The following is a 17,110-nucleotide window of genomic DNA, read 5'->3' on the forward strand; positions in this document are numbered from 1 at the left end:
ACTGGAAAATGATCATTTTTGCTGTGATTATCAGATGTTCTGAGGGGTTGGACTAGATTCATTAGGAACAGAACCCTCTTAGATTTAGCATCTTGAATTTTCATATTTCTTTGTGGGCTGTTTACCACTGTGCAAACCAGGGTCTTTTCTTATAATAATTAATAGTATTATCATATTTCATGTAAATTGGGACCTATCAACAGGGAAAATTTAATTTAAATTATTAAAGACTGATGAAAAATTACAGTTGAAAATATTTTTATGAGAAAATCATGCAGCTCTAATATTAGATTATGCTGCTCATCCTGAATTTAATGCACTTTCAACAGTAAAAGAAGTGGACATTAATCAAATCTTAAATACAATAAGCAAAAGTGAGGTAATAGTTCTGGAAAACTTCTGAAAGATATTCTTCAAGTGCTCTCTGTCCCATAAACCCATTATTCTAAATCATAAAAGTATAATTTTAGTATGACCTGGATGCTAACATATTTTTTGCAATCAAATAGAAAAAATTATCAATATTCTAGTGGCAAATTTGTATCCTCTTTTTCCTAATATCATGTTTAAAGGAAAGTTTTCTCTACTTTCTCTGTGAACTAAGGAGTTTCAGCCTGATCTGTACAAACACAATTTTAGAAGGGATCTCTAATGACCAGGATATATGTGTATTAAATTATTTCATACTCATCTCTCCCCTTCCACGTCTCCAAAACACATAAAAAATCAAAAGCAGTAAAATATGTATTCAAAAGTGGAGTTCTATAACCAAGATCACAGAAAATGTACAGTAAGGGTTGGGAAACCAAACTACAGAACTGCTATTAAAAACTGCAGAACATAAGACTTAGACATATAGAACATTGTTAGACAGCCCCCTTTCACTTCTCCTTACCTAAGGGTGCAGATTAGCCAAACTCTAAATTTTTAGGGAGTAGTACTTTTAAGAGTATCCTAGTTGGGGTGATGATTATATATGAGAAGACAGCATAAGATAAAATCTTGCATTTACTGCACTTGTGAAGCAAACCAATACAGAGTCACATTTGACCTTACCTAGCATTCAGATAGGTAATGCAGGCATGAGAATTTTTTTCATTCTGTCTTTTCCTCTATATAAGCATTTTGAGTGTGAATATTACAAAGCTGAAAGTGTGCATAGAAGCCAAATATGATGTTAAGGATTCTTTTTCTCTAAATGAGTATGAAACTACATGTTGTTCTCCAGATGCAAAAGGAAAAAAAATCCAAACAAACAACTTAGCAATACTTTTGCAATTATTTAAAGACAAGGAAGGATCACAATACATTCAGTGGGTGTTTTCAAAGTAAATCAGTAATAAGGTCAGACTAATAATTTTATACTGTGTTTCTCCAATGATCATTTGTACTTGACTTCCATTGTATAAGATCATGCATCCCTCTACTTTTCATACTGCCCACCTTCCACTCTGAATAGCAACTAAGCTGAGTATCAATATATTTCTAATCACATCACAAACTGACCAAAGTTTCCCATTTTGAAAACATTTGAGTGAAATTTAGTATGAAAGGAAGAATATGACAACCAGGTATATTTATAGCAGCTTTTCTTTGGAGGAGTTACTTTCAGGTGAATGCATCCTGCATTTGTGTCTTTCATTGACTTTCTTGTATATATGAATGAGATACGAAGAGTTTAAAAAACTTCTTTTAATTTCTCAAGTACACTGCAATGTTTAAAAAGCAAGTCATAGAGTCATAGTTGGCTTATATGTAATCAGAAGAGATTTTTGAATGTGAAACTTACAGTGAGAAAGTAAAGGTTAAGTACAATACTCTGCTGGCACTGGTGAATGCCCAAGGAGACTTCCACTTCAGTTTGGGGTCAAAAGTAACAAGTATAACTCATCCACTTAAAACTCTATTTCTCACTGAAGACCATTGATCTTCAAACATTCCAGAGAAAAATCCTCACTCAAAACCTAGTCTCTGAAATAACTGCTTTCCACAAAAAGAGCACCCAGAAACACTGTGTGATTTACTTCATTAGAGAAAATACTTAACAGATTCCTCAGGCCAGCTGTCCCATGGCATAGCACCTGAAGATTGAAGGCCGTATTTTCAGGAGTTTAGGCTTCAGTAGTGCCCTGATAACTGTTTAACCTCTGTGGTGAGATCCAAAAATGTTGCAGTGGAGATACTGCAACACGTGTATCAGACAACGAGGCCCGTGGAAAGAATATATATATATGTGGACGGATTCTTGATAGAGGTTTCAGAGATGTTTATTTCTCCAGCCGCATGGCCGGGGCTCTGCCAAGGAACTGCGGCAATCACGGGATCAAGGGTCCTTGCCCGTGCAGGGGAACACAAAATAACCAATGGGGAATGAGGCTGACCAGGGGCAGGGAAACCCCGTGTCTCCCCCCAGGGCCCCTCTCCCAGGACCACATGGCAGGGGGGAAGGGACCCCGACACAAAAACACCCTCATCTCTCTCCTGTTCTTCTCACCTTCTGCTGAACTCTCTACTGAACCCTCCATATTCTGTGATAAAGACGAGACAAGGAGTAATTTGGATTAACAGAAAAAATGAATCATATGATTACTTCAAACACATGCCAACTTTTTTTACAGGTTTTGTTGAGATAATCTCCTGCTAAAGTCAAAAGTTAGAATTATGTCGGATGCCAAGACCTGTATTTCCTCACCAGACAATAGTCTCAAAATTTTTCAGTTGCGTTGTTTGTTTTGGTTTAGCAAACCGCAACCTTCCCCGAAAGTGCTGTGGGGCTGCTTAGGGTAGAATGGCGGTTCCGCTCTCCCGTACTCCTTCTGGACAGCCCCATGCTCCTGCTCCGGCTAGCTGTCGGCTCCGCAACATGGTGACAGTAAAGGAGGGAAGAAGGGTCCCTCCATATGGACCTCAGAGGAACTTTTACTACATGGTGACAAACCAGTTCCCAGAGGCAGAGAGACCACGTGAGTCAGGGAGCTTGGGGTCTTATCTGGGGACGTGGGGGGTGGAGAGACTGCACGGAGAAATAATCTCAGGGCGCAGGGGTGGTACATGGGTGGAGTTGGGGTACTGGAACCCGAGGGTGTGGCCAGGACTAAGGGCAGGGGAAGGGGGGAACAATGTGGAAGGCAGACAATTTAATAGGAAAAGCAGTGGGGAAATGCAACACTGCGTTCCTCTCTTCAGTTTTGCTTTAATAGAGAGGATTAATGAAAAAAACCCCTAAGTTTCTTTCTAAAGAAATGGCTGAAGGATACAACTTTTCCTTGTTGATGCAATCAGCCTTCATCTAAAGAAAATAGTGTGTGAAGCCTTGGTAAGTCTTCTGGTTGTCTATTACTAGAGAAAACCATTTAGCTAAATTTGTTTGGCTTATCCTTTGGTGAATAAAACCTCATAAACAGGTTTGCCTGTTTACTGCTCATGTTTCCAAACTAGTTGTTCATAAGGTTGTTCACCTTATTTTTCTCAAAATATGGAAGGTTACTGACTCATGTGCTAGAGAAAAATCCATAGAGACTAACAGTGAAAGGTCACTCCAGTGTTTCTGTGATTTGACAGAAGGAAGCATTTGTGAATCAAATCAAGATAAGATTCAGTTGAAATATGTAATTCAATGTTAGTCTGGGTAAAGATAATCAAGATGCTTGTTGATTTGGTGCCACCTAATTGTAGTCCATATTGAAACAATAATGATGAGATATCTTGAGAAGAGAGACTATCTAATGCAGTTACCCCATACTCCTCTGTTGGCTAAAAGTACTAAGAAGAGTCAAATGTTATTTTAAAATTAAGAAAACCCATCAAATGAGTCTCCTCTCTTCCACACAACAGAAATTTGAGATTATTTTCTGCTTATGGTTTTAATGAGCAATATTTCCTCTCTTATGAAGGCACTCTGCATATATGCCACAAGAAGAAACAAGAAACAGAAAAAGGTGTTGTCAACTTCATTTATTACCTCATGAAGAACTGCTTTGAGTAAACACAACTCCTTTTACACACCCCATATATGCCTAGAGATGCCATTTGAGAAAAGTTCAGGACTTCAAAGCAGTATAAACATATCCTAAAAGACTTTAAGGGGTTTATCAATAACATTGTAATAGGGTATCTGGTATCACCATCATGTGCTTCTGTTTTATGACCATAGCTATTCCATAACAATGCAAGCATTTGTTTCTGTCGTGGGTTTAGGAGTTTTGCTTCAGTAATCTGGGACTTTAGGAAACCTTTGGCATTGTCAAAAAGTTGTATCAAACACATGGTTTAATCTTATAAAACTGTATCTACTTTCTTCTTGAAATCACGGGTTTCCTTCTTCCGCTTCTGTCAGAGACTGGAAAAGACAGATGTCTTGAGACATTTGGGGGTGTGTGGTGGGAGGGGCCTGTCAGGCCTTGCCCAGGTGAGGCAGTGAAATGCCCACCCCCAGCCCAGAGCTGGAGCATCCCAACCCCACTGTGTCTGTCAATCATTGGCACACGGGGGGCTGCCCCAGTCTTGCCTAACCCAGCTCCTGAGTGGCCGAGTGACTGGAAGTCCCACCTGGTGAAAGGCCATGGAGATCCGGGAGTTTAAAAGGCTGACCAAGGTGAGTATGTGTCTGGTTCTTCCTCCTTTTGGAATCCACCCGGGAGCTGGTGGCCGTATGTTTTTCTGTATTTTTTCTGTCCTTCTGACTCTCTTCTCCTTCTAATTCTCATTTCATTGAACTTTTTGGGTAATGTAAAATCGAACAGGTTTAAAGTCGTTAAGTGAAATGGACTAAGTTATTGCTACGGATAAGTGTTTTATGTTGAGTTGATTGTTGTATTAATATCCTTTTCCAAAGTTCCGTGATTTTCTATATTTTGCCAGTAAACATTTATGTAATGTTGACCTCTGGTTGGTATTTCTCCCGTGTGTGAATCCATAAATGAACTGAGGTTACAGGAACCTCAGTAACTCCCTTATGTTTAAATATTCCAAGTTGTTACAACTTCATCAGTAATTTGTACAGTTTTGGTTTTTTTTCTAATAGGCATCCTAAATATATTTTAGACTAATTAAAATTATTTATTCCCATAGCAACATTATACTTTAGTTTGAATAATTTTTTGCTTGCCTCATACTGCCTTGATGCATTAACTTAAAGGAGGTATTTTCCCTCCACTCTTAGTTTGCTCAGTTAAATAAGCTGACCTTTCCTCCTTTCTTTGGGTGTGTATATATATAAATAACGCATATATATGAAATTTTATATATATATAAATATATATATTCTGTCTGACATCTCAGTCATTTTGTAAACCTGCTCCAGTTTGAATTATTGCTTAATATGAACATGAATTTTTCACTTTCTCAGTATGTTAGAAATACTGCTTTTCCTCTCTAGTAGGAGCATCACACCTAATAATTTTGCAGTATTGCATCTGCCTTTTTCACAGTGTTTGTGTACTGCCAACTCTGACACCCTGTGCCTAATTACCAATCAAGGTTTGCTACCTCATGTTTTCAGAGGAAAATTCCCTGACTTTAGGCAATTCCTTCTGTTGTCTTGCTTAAATCAAATTTGATTAGTGTACTTCAGTTTTTGTATGAGATACATTATAAATGCATTTATATTTACTGAAGTGAAAAAAAAGTGATTGGCTAGTTTCATTTACTTAGAAATCAGCTCTATGACAAATTAGATCTATTTAGTTTAATCTATGAACTGTGTGTAAACAACATCGCATTTTATTCCAGTTTTCATTTCCCCCTTTAACAAAAAATTATACCAAAAAATTATTATTTGAGAAAAAAATAAAGAATCTTTCATTTCCATATTGTTTCAATCTCTTTTTTAGAATAAATACTGTATTCACTGTTTCACTATTTCACTCATAATGCAACTTCACTTTTTTATATTTCTTTCCTAATAGACACATAAATTACTCTCCTAATTGTTTAAAATATGTACAGTAGCGATTTGGCTTATTTATCATAACTAGAATGATAAACAGTTTGAATTTTTTTAAATTATTTTGAATGGAGTAATTTCCATGCAGTCATTCTCTTTTGCTATTAAAAGATATTGTTTTGATCAGTATTGTTTTTTTACCAATATTGAGACAAATATATACATAGTTGAGAACCACACTTGAATTCCCTTTTACCTCAATAGCCTCATTATTATAGCATTGCTGTCTTTCTTTGGACTAATTTTATTTATATGACTGCAACAACATCTTTTAATATTTCTTTACTCTTTCTTGCGATGCTGAACTCTCACTTTTGTCACTTGGAAAAATTTTGACCTTCAAGATGCAATTTTCTTGATGATTATTACTTTTTTGTCCATTTGTCGAATCTTTACTCACTGCTAATAGTCTCCTTAGGAAGTTTATGATACTGAAGGTCTACCATAAAAAGGGTTTTCTTCCTTTTATGAAGATTCAGTTCTAGGCAGGTTTTTTAATACTGTTGACCTTAGGAAACTGCAGCATTCCTCTGTATCCAGTCTCTCTCATTTCAATTGCCTTCTTTAAAGAAAAAGCATGGTCAGTTTGGGGGTTTTTTTTGCCTTGTTGCGTAAAAGAAGCAAATCAATTGCTGATCATTTTCTCTTTATACTATTTACTTCAGTTCATCCTTGCTTAATATTTGTATGCTTTTTGCCAGTTTGGTAGGTCTGAAGTTGCTGCATCTTCTTGGTTTTGTGATTATTTGGTGGTGAATTTGTTTATGTCACAGACGTCTTCAGACCTTTCTGTTGGAAAGCATCTTAATCAGCAGGTTGTGGTACTAATGCTTCTCTTGTATTTTAGAGTGCTACTCTAAGCACTTTGTAGTGATGTTTAAAAAGTGCTACAATATTAGTAGTATGACACCTAAGCCCCTTTATGCATTCAAATCTTATTTATTAAAACCACATATTGCTAAAATGTGTCAAGTGTTCCCACTAAAATCAATTAAGCTGATCTTCTGATCACTTTCCTACTATTACCTTCCAGTACCTGAAGGGAGCCTCCAAGAAAGATGGACAGAGACCATTTACAAGAACATGTATTGACAGGACAAGAGGGGATGGCTTCAAACTGAAAGAGAGTAGGTTTAGATTAAATATTAGGAAAAAATTCTTTACTCTGGGGGTATGAGGCACTGGAACAGGTTGTGCAGAGAAACTATGAATGCCCCATCTGTGGAAGTATTCAAGGCCAGGTTGGATAGTGCTCTGAGCCTCCTGGTCTAGTGAAAGGTGCCCCTGTCCATGGCAGTGGGCTTGGAACAAAATGGTCTTTAAGGTCTCTTCCAATCCAGGCCATTATATGATTCTGTTATTGTGGATCTACTATAGACCTGTAGGGAAAAATCATCAACTGGTTTCAGTGAAGCTATGTCTGTCTGTAGAAGCTGAAAATCAGCCTATAATTCTCAAGTAAAATCATCACCAGACTTTTAATTAACAACTTATTGTCAAGGAAGCTTTATAGAATATTTGTGTCAGAAATATCTAAAGAATTAAATGATACAATATGAACAGGATAGGTTAGTCAATATCCCATGAGAGTTAGCTTTGTGGGGTATCTGTCACTCAGAACTCCATTCCTCAAAGGTGACACTGATCATGCCGTAATTATGCCTCTCCTGATGGGAGAGATCTTTTAAAGTCCTTGCCAGTAGTTCGAGAGACAAACGGGACTCTCAGCCTTTGCTGCTTCTAGATAGTTGTTTATTAAGTCTTATCAGAGAAACAGAGTCACTAGCATGACCCAGACATAGTACAAAGCAGAGAATAGAGGAGAAAGCCGAATTATCAAGATTACATGGCCTCTTTAAAGGTAAATTAACCAATGGTTACTAAAAACGTACATTATATTTACTTTTCTACCAATTATTTTGTAACACAGCCAGGAACTGTGGAATTCTTTGTCCAATCATCCCAAACTACTTTTACTGCAGAATATGGAATAGTAGAAGAAGACAAAGGTTTGGAAAACAACAACAATCCTCCATTTTGATGTTTTTTCTTTTATCTATTTACTACATTAACAAACCCAAAACCTCTAAATTTTTCACCCTGTGACAATCTTACATAGTAGTCTATCACCTAATTTACACCAGTGTAGTTTCTAGTTCTTCTCTAAGAGTATGCAGTTTTTTCCAAGGACAGAGGTCAAAACCAGTGTTGTTCAGGGGGTTAAAATCCTTCAAAACAGGCAGAGAAATATTCTCTGCACTCTGGGTTCCTACACAAAGGTTTCCTTATGACATCCATTATCTTTACTCCATGCTATATAACAGCAGCTAGCCCAAATTCAGTGTAGTTTCACAGCTCTGTCATAATACAATTAAGGCTGAAATACACACTAAACTAGTAAAAGGCATACTTTAGCTAATCAGTTTTTTTCTTAAACAGACTCTTTTAAATAATCCCATGGGTTACCATACAGCTTTCTCAGACATTTAGTTAAAGACCAGATCTACTGAGTTACCAATTTTTCCTCATCCCTAGAGTTGTTGCTAAGGATATGTTTGCCTGTATCACTTTCTGAATTATAACTAACATTAAGGACTTAAAATAAATGGCTTTATTGTGGCTATTTGGTTATATAATTGCACACTAGAGAGAAGCAAGCCAAGTGTTTACCCTAATTCTATGGTATTATTTTGGAAGACTCCACTATACTAAGTTGCACCAAGTTCAATTTTCCATGTTGACTCAGGCCTACTGATCAGTGTGAGCAGGACTAAGTATACTGTTTTCCAGTTGTTCATTTAACAATATTCACACCCAAGGGGAACGCAGTTGTGCTGATACTAGACTTCATGACCCTAGAAATTTGTTATCTTCTTTTCCTCTCCAACTTTCCTGTGCCTCCATCCATTCTCATGCACAGTCTGGGTAAGCTATGAATAATACTTTCATGTGCCCTATAATATTTTACAAAACTTTTCCACACTTTTGAACAGAAAGGAATGTATATTTTCTAATTTTTAAGGGAAAACTCATAACATTTTTTCACAACTCCTCCTCCTTACTAACCTTTGCAAACCAAGTTATTCCTTTTTAATGGGACTTCAAATTGCAAGTACCTTGCTAAGAAATGCTCTTCTCTGCACTATATCAACATGACATTTCTAATAGAAAATGCTGACAATCTTGTCAAACATTCTGCCTCTCTGCAGTAGAACATAATACTCCTTCCCTCAGTGGTAGTTGAGATAATACACCAAATCACTCCAAATTAACCTGTGTTGCACAAGTACATCATCACTGAATTGATGTGACACAGGTGGGGATAGACATAACACTGATGTACAACTAGAACAAAATATTGGGAAACCATACTAAATTTTTCAAACAGCCAAGCAGTTGTGGTTTAGGGTTTTTTTTTTATTTTTGTGGGGATTATTAGAACAATATGTTTTTGTAAACAATTGTCTCAGCTTGTACTAGATTCTATTTTGTTTCATTTTATAGTCATAACTTAGTCTCAACTGCTTCTTGTATTTCCTTGCCTTCAAAAGTTTAATATTTCTTTTTACTCCTAAAAAGAAGAAACTTAACCGCAAGTGAAGCTAAAGGAGGCCTATTCTAAGCCTCAGCATTATACTGTACAAAAGATGTCATGGCAAAAATTGAAGTTGCCAAACTAAAGCAGACAGAGCATAGATTTAGCTTAGAAACCTTCCCACGGCTTAGTGCAGTGACTAACAGCAACCCAAGCAGAAGCCCAGATCTGTATCTTATACATGCATTGTCTTACTGGCTGTTTTCATCAAGATCTACATGGGGTTTGTTCTTGACCACAAATTCTATTTTGACTATAAGAAATCTATTTGCAATTTATCTTTTGTTAAGACAAATTTATCAAATCAAATGCTCAAGCTGAGCTCTAATATCAATAAATTAAAAATCAGAATAAAACATAGATTTCTCTATCAGATCTCCTTTTGTGAGCATCTTTAAAGCACAGAACATCACATTAACTCATTCAATCATCCATGCTATAGCACAGCTCTATATTTCCTTCCAGGAGGATAGTTTATGGTTTGAGAAACCTTTTCCTTCACAAAATGAACAAGGACACAAGAAACCTAATACATCTCTCATTGAAAAATAGCATCCCTACTAAGAAGATAAGTGGTGTCATTTTTTGAAAACTGATCCATATTTCTCTAATAAAAAAATATTTAGTCCTTCAGAGGAAAGGAAGGGCCAGGTTCACTGACAGACTTTGTCCTTCCTGTCACCAGGTTTTGCTACCCTTTTCTCTGCTGAGTTCCCAGCTGTCATGCTTGTGTGTAGCAGATGCCAATAGAGTATGGCATGAGCTGTTCCAAAGACAACAGGATGTCCTAAAGCAGCAGAAAAGAGGGCGGAAGTACATGTAATAAACATGTGTTACTGTAAGGGATTTATTTTTTCCCAGGCACTGGGCCCTGTGGTATTTGTCTTTGCTGAACCTTGTATGGTTCCTGCCAGCCTATTCCTCTATCTTGTCAAGGGCCATCTGACAGCCCTTCCTTCCAGACAATCAATGGCTCCCCTCAGTGTGGTATGTCTGTGGACATGCTGAATTCCCTCCCATGATCCACATCAGTACTGAATGTGTTAGATATTAGTGACCTGGTACCAACCTTTGAGGAACCCTCATAAACAGCTGTCAGTCAGACTTTGAATCACTGATCACTGGTTTTTGAGTTAAATAACACAGGAAACTTCTAGGGACCCATAACCCACAGCATTAGAGCATACTATGTAAAAAAACCTCATCAGGTTGTTTTTGTAATTGTTTAAATGGGTCTAGGATTTTCTATGACATGCAGGGAGAAGGGTCTTTTCAGATCGTGTAAAGCTGATTCTGGCATATTTTAAGGAGATTGTAGTGATGTGGAAGTCTCCTCCTGTGAAGTTTCCCAAAGGTGGGTAAGGGAGGGATCAAGAGGACTGAGAAGGAACAAGCAGGGGAAAAAAGGGTGATAAAGGGGCCAGTCAAGGATGAACAGGCTGCCTGTCAGTATGGTTTTCTGTCTAAACCATGCATTTATCATATTCCCATTAAATCATATTTCTAACTATTTCCTCTGATTGTCCTCTGTATTCCAAGTGAGTAAATGTGAATGATAGCAAATTTCTAGCTGAATGGGAAAAAAAAAATAATTGGCCTGACAACAAGCAACTGAAGTGGAAATACAAAGCTCAGCAGATTGTAGATCCAAGTACCAGCATCTAGGAGTTACCCATTTATCCAGTGGGTATCTCAGATTAGTTGGAGTGATCTAAACTGTGTAAGTTTGTGTGAAACAATCTGATGTCTGACTAACAGCAATTAGAGTGGGACTGCAATCTCCAGGGTCTCATAGGTCCCAGAGAAGACCAGGAGACACAGGAATCAGTATACCTGAAGTCTTCAAGAGCATCTACTGAAGTAATACATAGCAGCAGTCTATATATTTTGCTAATCACTTCAGTGCTAATCCATAAGAGTGGAGTACAGGGATCAGGCCTTCCATGGTGTTCATGTTTGTGTGAGTGCTGTGTGCATTTATGTGTTTGCTGGTGAGAGTAATGTTCAGGCTGTGTTATGCTCCATGGCTTCTGTGTGCATGTGTTAGATGTGGGTATGTACACGCTTTTGGAGGATGCAAAAGTAGCTTTGCTACTAGCTGAATGTAGAGCTACTAGTGACAGAACTGCTGCAGCCTCACATCTGTCAGGCTGTATGATTCAGTGACTTTCTACAGTACTAGGTTTTGGCTGACCAGCTGTGTGTCCCCTCTGTCTTCCTCTTTGCCGTCCCTGAAGGATGATATGAAACTTGCTTTTCCAATTATTTGGGCACCCTCTGAATGTTCATGACACTTCAGTGTTATAAGAGGAGCCTCACAGTGACATCAGCCAGCTCTACCAGCCCACTCCAGTACATGTGGTTTGATCCCAGGGACTCGTATACATGCAGCTGTAATCCCTGACACCTTCCTCACCACTGCAAGTAGTACGTTTTCCTCAAACTCTGCAGAGACTTCCTTTCCTGAAAGGAAACCTTGTCAGTAAAGACCAAGAAGGCAGTAGATGGACTTCTCTTTGGCACTACACCACCAAAACCATTCAGGAGCAGGCCCACATTTTGTTTGATCTTTCTCCTGGTGCACTGCACGTGTAATGGCTTCTAGCCACCCTTAACACGCTACGCCACAGTTTTAACTTCAACTATGCTATTTTTTTTTTTTTAATTCTACCAACAGGTATTCAATTTCTAATGCTAGGAAATGTTCAGAGGGCAATAAATATTGTCAAACCGAATTATTTTCTTACATGCAAAGAAGTAGAGTAGGACTCTTCATGACGTCATAGAGTTAACTTAGCCAGTGATGAAACAGAGAGTCAAGTGGTACTATGGTTCAAGAGGAAAACTAAAGCAGTATTTGGAAGACAGGTTTTTTAAAAATTACTAAACACTCTAATCTCTAGACTCAGGAAATCCTGTGTGTCAGAGAGAAGCTGTCATGTATGTTTGATCTCTTCTTATTTCTCCCCAGGTTCTACTTAAGACTACCACTGGGATGCTGAACTGGACAGATCCTGGATCTGAACTGGTGTGTACTTTCTTATGTTGCAGCTCTATATAATTCATCCCTAAAATTATCTTCAATTGTTATGCCTGCCAACAGTGAGCAACTCCTAGTGATGCCATTAAGAATTTTGCCTTTTCTTTTATACCCCTGTTATACCTTTTTTACAACTTCTGTATTCCTAGTGCTTTTTCCCTACATTCTTGGACTTGTTTGTTAAGATAAGAGACTAAACATTTTAGAAGCTCCGTAGCTAGAGATCAGTGTGCCCCAGACCCCAAGGTCTTCTCCAGAACACATTCTGTAAACTAAGATAGAATCATCCAGGGGAAGGCTCCTTGGGGAGGGGGGCTCACTTGAGCCTCTCATTGGGGAATCTTTGATAGATATGCTAATTAGTAAAACCTATAATGTTATACCTGATCTTTTGGGGGATATTCGGCAGGGTGCATCTCGATGCATATGACCTGGACGTGTGCACCTAAGGATCCTTAAAATAAATACAGAGGTAAAATCCCTTTTCCCCTTCTAACCATGTATGACTCTTGATTTTAAGACCAGGAAAATGCATCACTGGTATCCTCAGAGCACTAACCCAGCAATATTTCCCCATTCAGTAATTAATTTTCACAGTTCTGATTTGTGAACAAAATTACACTCATCCTCTTTTAATCATCCTGACTGTATAGGACAGAATGGAAAAGATGACTGAAGGAAAAAATATGCAATCTGATTTTGAATATATGCAAAAATCAGATGTTTTGAGTAAAAATATGCAGATTTTGGATAATGTTTTCAGATTTTCAGATTCAGAAGGTTGCATTTCTAAGAATAAAGATGTGTCAAAAAGATACTAAATCTATAATGAGTGTTTATAGAAAAATCTCATTACTTAAGATTATGCATCAATTTACTATTTTTCCTTTTAAAAGGCTTATACTTCTCTCTATATATGTGCTTTCTTTGGTATTGTCTTCTACTTCCTGAAATGTTTGCTATATAGTTGGTTAATGAAGATGATCTCATGAAACAAATGCTTCTTTATAAAGGGAAAGCCTTTCAGTGTTAAGGAGTTTCTGAATAAAAATGCTAAATAATTCATAAACTATTCAAACTAATGTTTGCAAATATATTAGTAATAAACTGTGATGTAATGCAGTCTCAGATATCTGATTAAGGCATTCTAGAATTCTTTGCAGTGATCTCAGTTTACCATTGGATTACAAGAGCTTTTGAACACTGATTCCTTGAATCTGTTACTTGCCAGTTCTAATTTACCTTTGACTATTAAAATAGAAGAACCGAAGTAAGAGAAGTATGTGTCTCTTATCAGTTTAGAATGACATAAGCACCTCTCTTTACATAGGAGGTTAAGCTGTTGAATTCTAAAGGATTTGTAGGTGAACCTTCTTTAAGCAGTAGATAAAGAAAATTAAAGTAATCTATGTGTAAACGAGAAAAATATTCTGAGAACATATGGAGATAAAATTGATCTAATATATAGCCTGTACTGAAATTAGGTCATGGGAAGTACTTACGTCTTACTATTTTTCCCTATAGCTGTCCTCAGTTCAAGAAACAATTATTTATTTCTTGCAGTTTCTTTGTAGTGAAGAGCCACATCTTCCAGTCTTTCAGAAAGCTCTGTGTACACTTCTAGGGCTTCAACATGAGCAAAAAAAGCAAATGCATTCAAAATTGTAACACTTTCATTTGTCCAGGAACAGAAAAGGTGTCTTGGGAAATACAACTGAAAACACCATTTCACAGTTCTGATGTGAATTTGTGTGCTACTTTGCATGCATTCTCACACAGTTTTGGGTTTCACAGCGAGATTGTGCTCTGCTTATTTGCAAGCAGAATATTTAAAATAGATTGACAGTCATGCTTTGTAGGTACCAATGTAAATGTTTGTAATAGAAAAAGCCCAAGTACGTGCCTATACTTTATCTCACAACAGCAAAGATCAGAGCATGCTGATGTATGCATTTTAAATATTCTTTCATTGTGCCAGTTGCTGATGCTGACTGATTCATTGCAGAGAGAAAAAAAAAGAAAAAAACCAGCACACTATCCCATATTCACAGACCTTGGACATATCATGTCTTAGCAGTTGTAGTAGTAAATTTGCAGCAAATGGCACAAATTCTGTTTTACAAGGAATCTATGGGTGTTTATTATGCCTTGAATGAGAATTAAATGCCACTTGCTGTAATCTAATATACCTCAGAAAAAAATAGCTCTTAGGAAGTATCTCCATGAGTCAGAGATAAAAGTTATCATTAGATGCAGGTTGTGTCAACCTTCAGTTAAAAGAATGGGCTTTCCCAGAAGCAGAGATTACTTTCCCTTCACCCTTTTTCAAAAATCCTTATCATAGTTTGGCATATATCAAAATAACCAGGGAATCTTTTCCATAGAGTTGAGGATATGTTAAAGAAATAGCAGGCTGCGAAATTTCACAGATTTAAGCCTGACAAAGCGTATTTAAAATCTGTGTTTGTCTATTTGAAAACAAAAACCAAAAAAATCCCAGCAACAAGAAGACATTTCTATCTCAATAATAACTTTCAACTGATCAAAAGCTGTATCTTTATGTTCACATGATTTTGAAACAGAAGCAGAGATTGAGTTCCGTTATTCACTACAAAAAAAAAAAAACAAAAAAAAAACATGAAAAAAAGGAATGTTGTCTGTACTGGATCAGTCTTGCACTGGACACTGTGCTATAGAATGTAATTTATCTTAGATCAATAGTTTCATTTGAACTTTCTCAAAGGCTGCAGCTCTTTTCTCTATGTTTTTTGTATGAACTTATTTCTAAATTAATTATGTGGGACATTTGGCTACAATGCTAAAATAAGGTCTCTTAGAATCAACACCAGGAACTGGGTGTAGTCTCATTGCTGTTACCTTTCTTATTCTACAAGCAATCTAATATGATTCTGATTTATATTTATCTTATAAAGAAGGGTATGGTAAATGTACAAGAAAAGCCTGCTGTGACAGTTCTAGCTTATTTGGTTAGCATCTATGAATAAATAAATTGCTGAACTGGTGCCACTTTTTATAGCTATTCTTTTTCTCAGCTGGATGTTAAAAGATTATCTCTTTTCTCAGAGATTTTCCTTTTAATGTGCTCTAGACCTGAATTAACAAGTCATTATTTCATGGTTTGTTTTTTTTTTTTAGGCTGATGTTGCAATACAGTAATTGCACAGTCCAGCATGCACTTTTCAAGGCTTTTATTTTGGGTGTTTTCAGAGAGAAACAGCCTCGACTGTGATGTGACATCAGTGTAATATTACTATAAATAAAAGTGCAGAGCCATTAGTGATAAATGAAACAATGTGGGTGAAGCAGACTTTAAAAGAGACATAAAGTGGCCATTTATTGTTCCGTTGGAATGCCCTCTAATTTGAGTTTAACAACTGAGGTGTCAGTAGACACCAACCAGTAAGACTTCTGATTAGCTTCCACATTTATCAGTGATACATGAACTTCATCTAAACAGTTTTAATTTGTCAGGAATTCTTGTACGAAACTAAAATTGGAACAAAATAAGCAAGACAGAGCACGAGAATATTGTACCTTAAGGGCAATGCACATGTTAATTAATTTTAACTGTGTTTCTAAAGCTAATTATTTGTATTAAGGTATCCTGTCATCAGTAAACTAAAAATAGCAATTATCACTAAAGACATTCCGTGATTATAAATGCTGAGTCAGGGAATCTCCCCTAAGACTAAAAGTGAACAAATTGTGCAGAATGAAACCAGACTCAATGTAATCCTTGACTTCCAACTGGGATTTCAAGTAGGCCTAAGTAAAACAGAACCTGCAAACTTCAGCAGGACTCAGGATTCAGCAGGATTTTATCCCATTATAATTTTAGGTCAATAAACCTGCAGGATGTTTATCAAGAAACTAGAAAAGTGTGCGAGTTGGTTGGTTGAGTTTTTTCATTTGTTTTGGTTTTTGTTGGGTTTTTTTGGTCAGTTGGTTGGTTTGGGGTTTTTTTTTTGATTTTTTTTTTGTTTTTTTGGGGTTTTTTTTTGTTTGTTTGTTTGTTTGTTTTTGTTGTTGTTTTTTGGTTGGTTTTTTTTTGTGGGACTGGGGGAAATACTGTCTGGGAATAGGATATGAAGAGCAGCTTTAGCACAATAACATCTCAACTATCGTTACTATTTCTCTTCTGGTACTGAAAGGCCTATGCATTTTGGATATAAAAGGAGGAAGCTGTAAACTTTCTTCAGGAATGATAACAAGCTGAGGAATGCTGAAAATTCAGAAGGGAAGATGGCAGTAGGCAAATGAGCTAAAATAAGATTATTTAATTCAGTATCCCTAAGTTTTCTAATAATCCCTTCTTCCAGATTTTCACATGAACTAGTTCCACTGTGAAAGTAAAACATTGATATTTGTATTGATTTAATGCTTCTTAAAAGTAGTCAGTAATAATATCTGTGGCTGGACTGGGGTGGAACAGCTGTTTTGACTGTAGCTCTGTAGTTCTATTTGGGGTTTTTTTAAAGGCTTTTATCCAGAGTTGATTAAAACAGCACTA

At 36.8% G+C, this 17,110-nt stretch overlaps 1 long non-coding RNA gene across 1 annotated transcript; it reads left to right on the forward strand.

Moving 5' to 3' along the window:
• The first annotated feature begins 4,531 nt into the window (after positions 1-4,531).
• LOC138105678 (uncharacterized) lies at positions 4,532-12,567 on the forward strand. The gene is made up of 2 exons (XR_011148610.1): positions 4,532-4,594; positions 12,511-12,567. It is a non-coding gene; the product is annotated as an uncharacterized lncRNA (long non-coding RNA).
• The last annotated feature ends 4,543 nt before the right edge of the window (positions 12,568-17,110 follow it).

The sequence above is a fragment of the Aphelocoma coerulescens genome, chromosome 2 (genome assembly GCF_041296385.1).
Source record: "Aphelocoma coerulescens isolate FSJ_1873_10779 chromosome 2, UR_Acoe_1.0, whole genome shotgun sequence".
Taxonomy (NCBI): domain Eukaryota; kingdom Metazoa; phylum Chordata; class Aves; order Passeriformes; family Corvidae; genus Aphelocoma; species Aphelocoma coerulescens.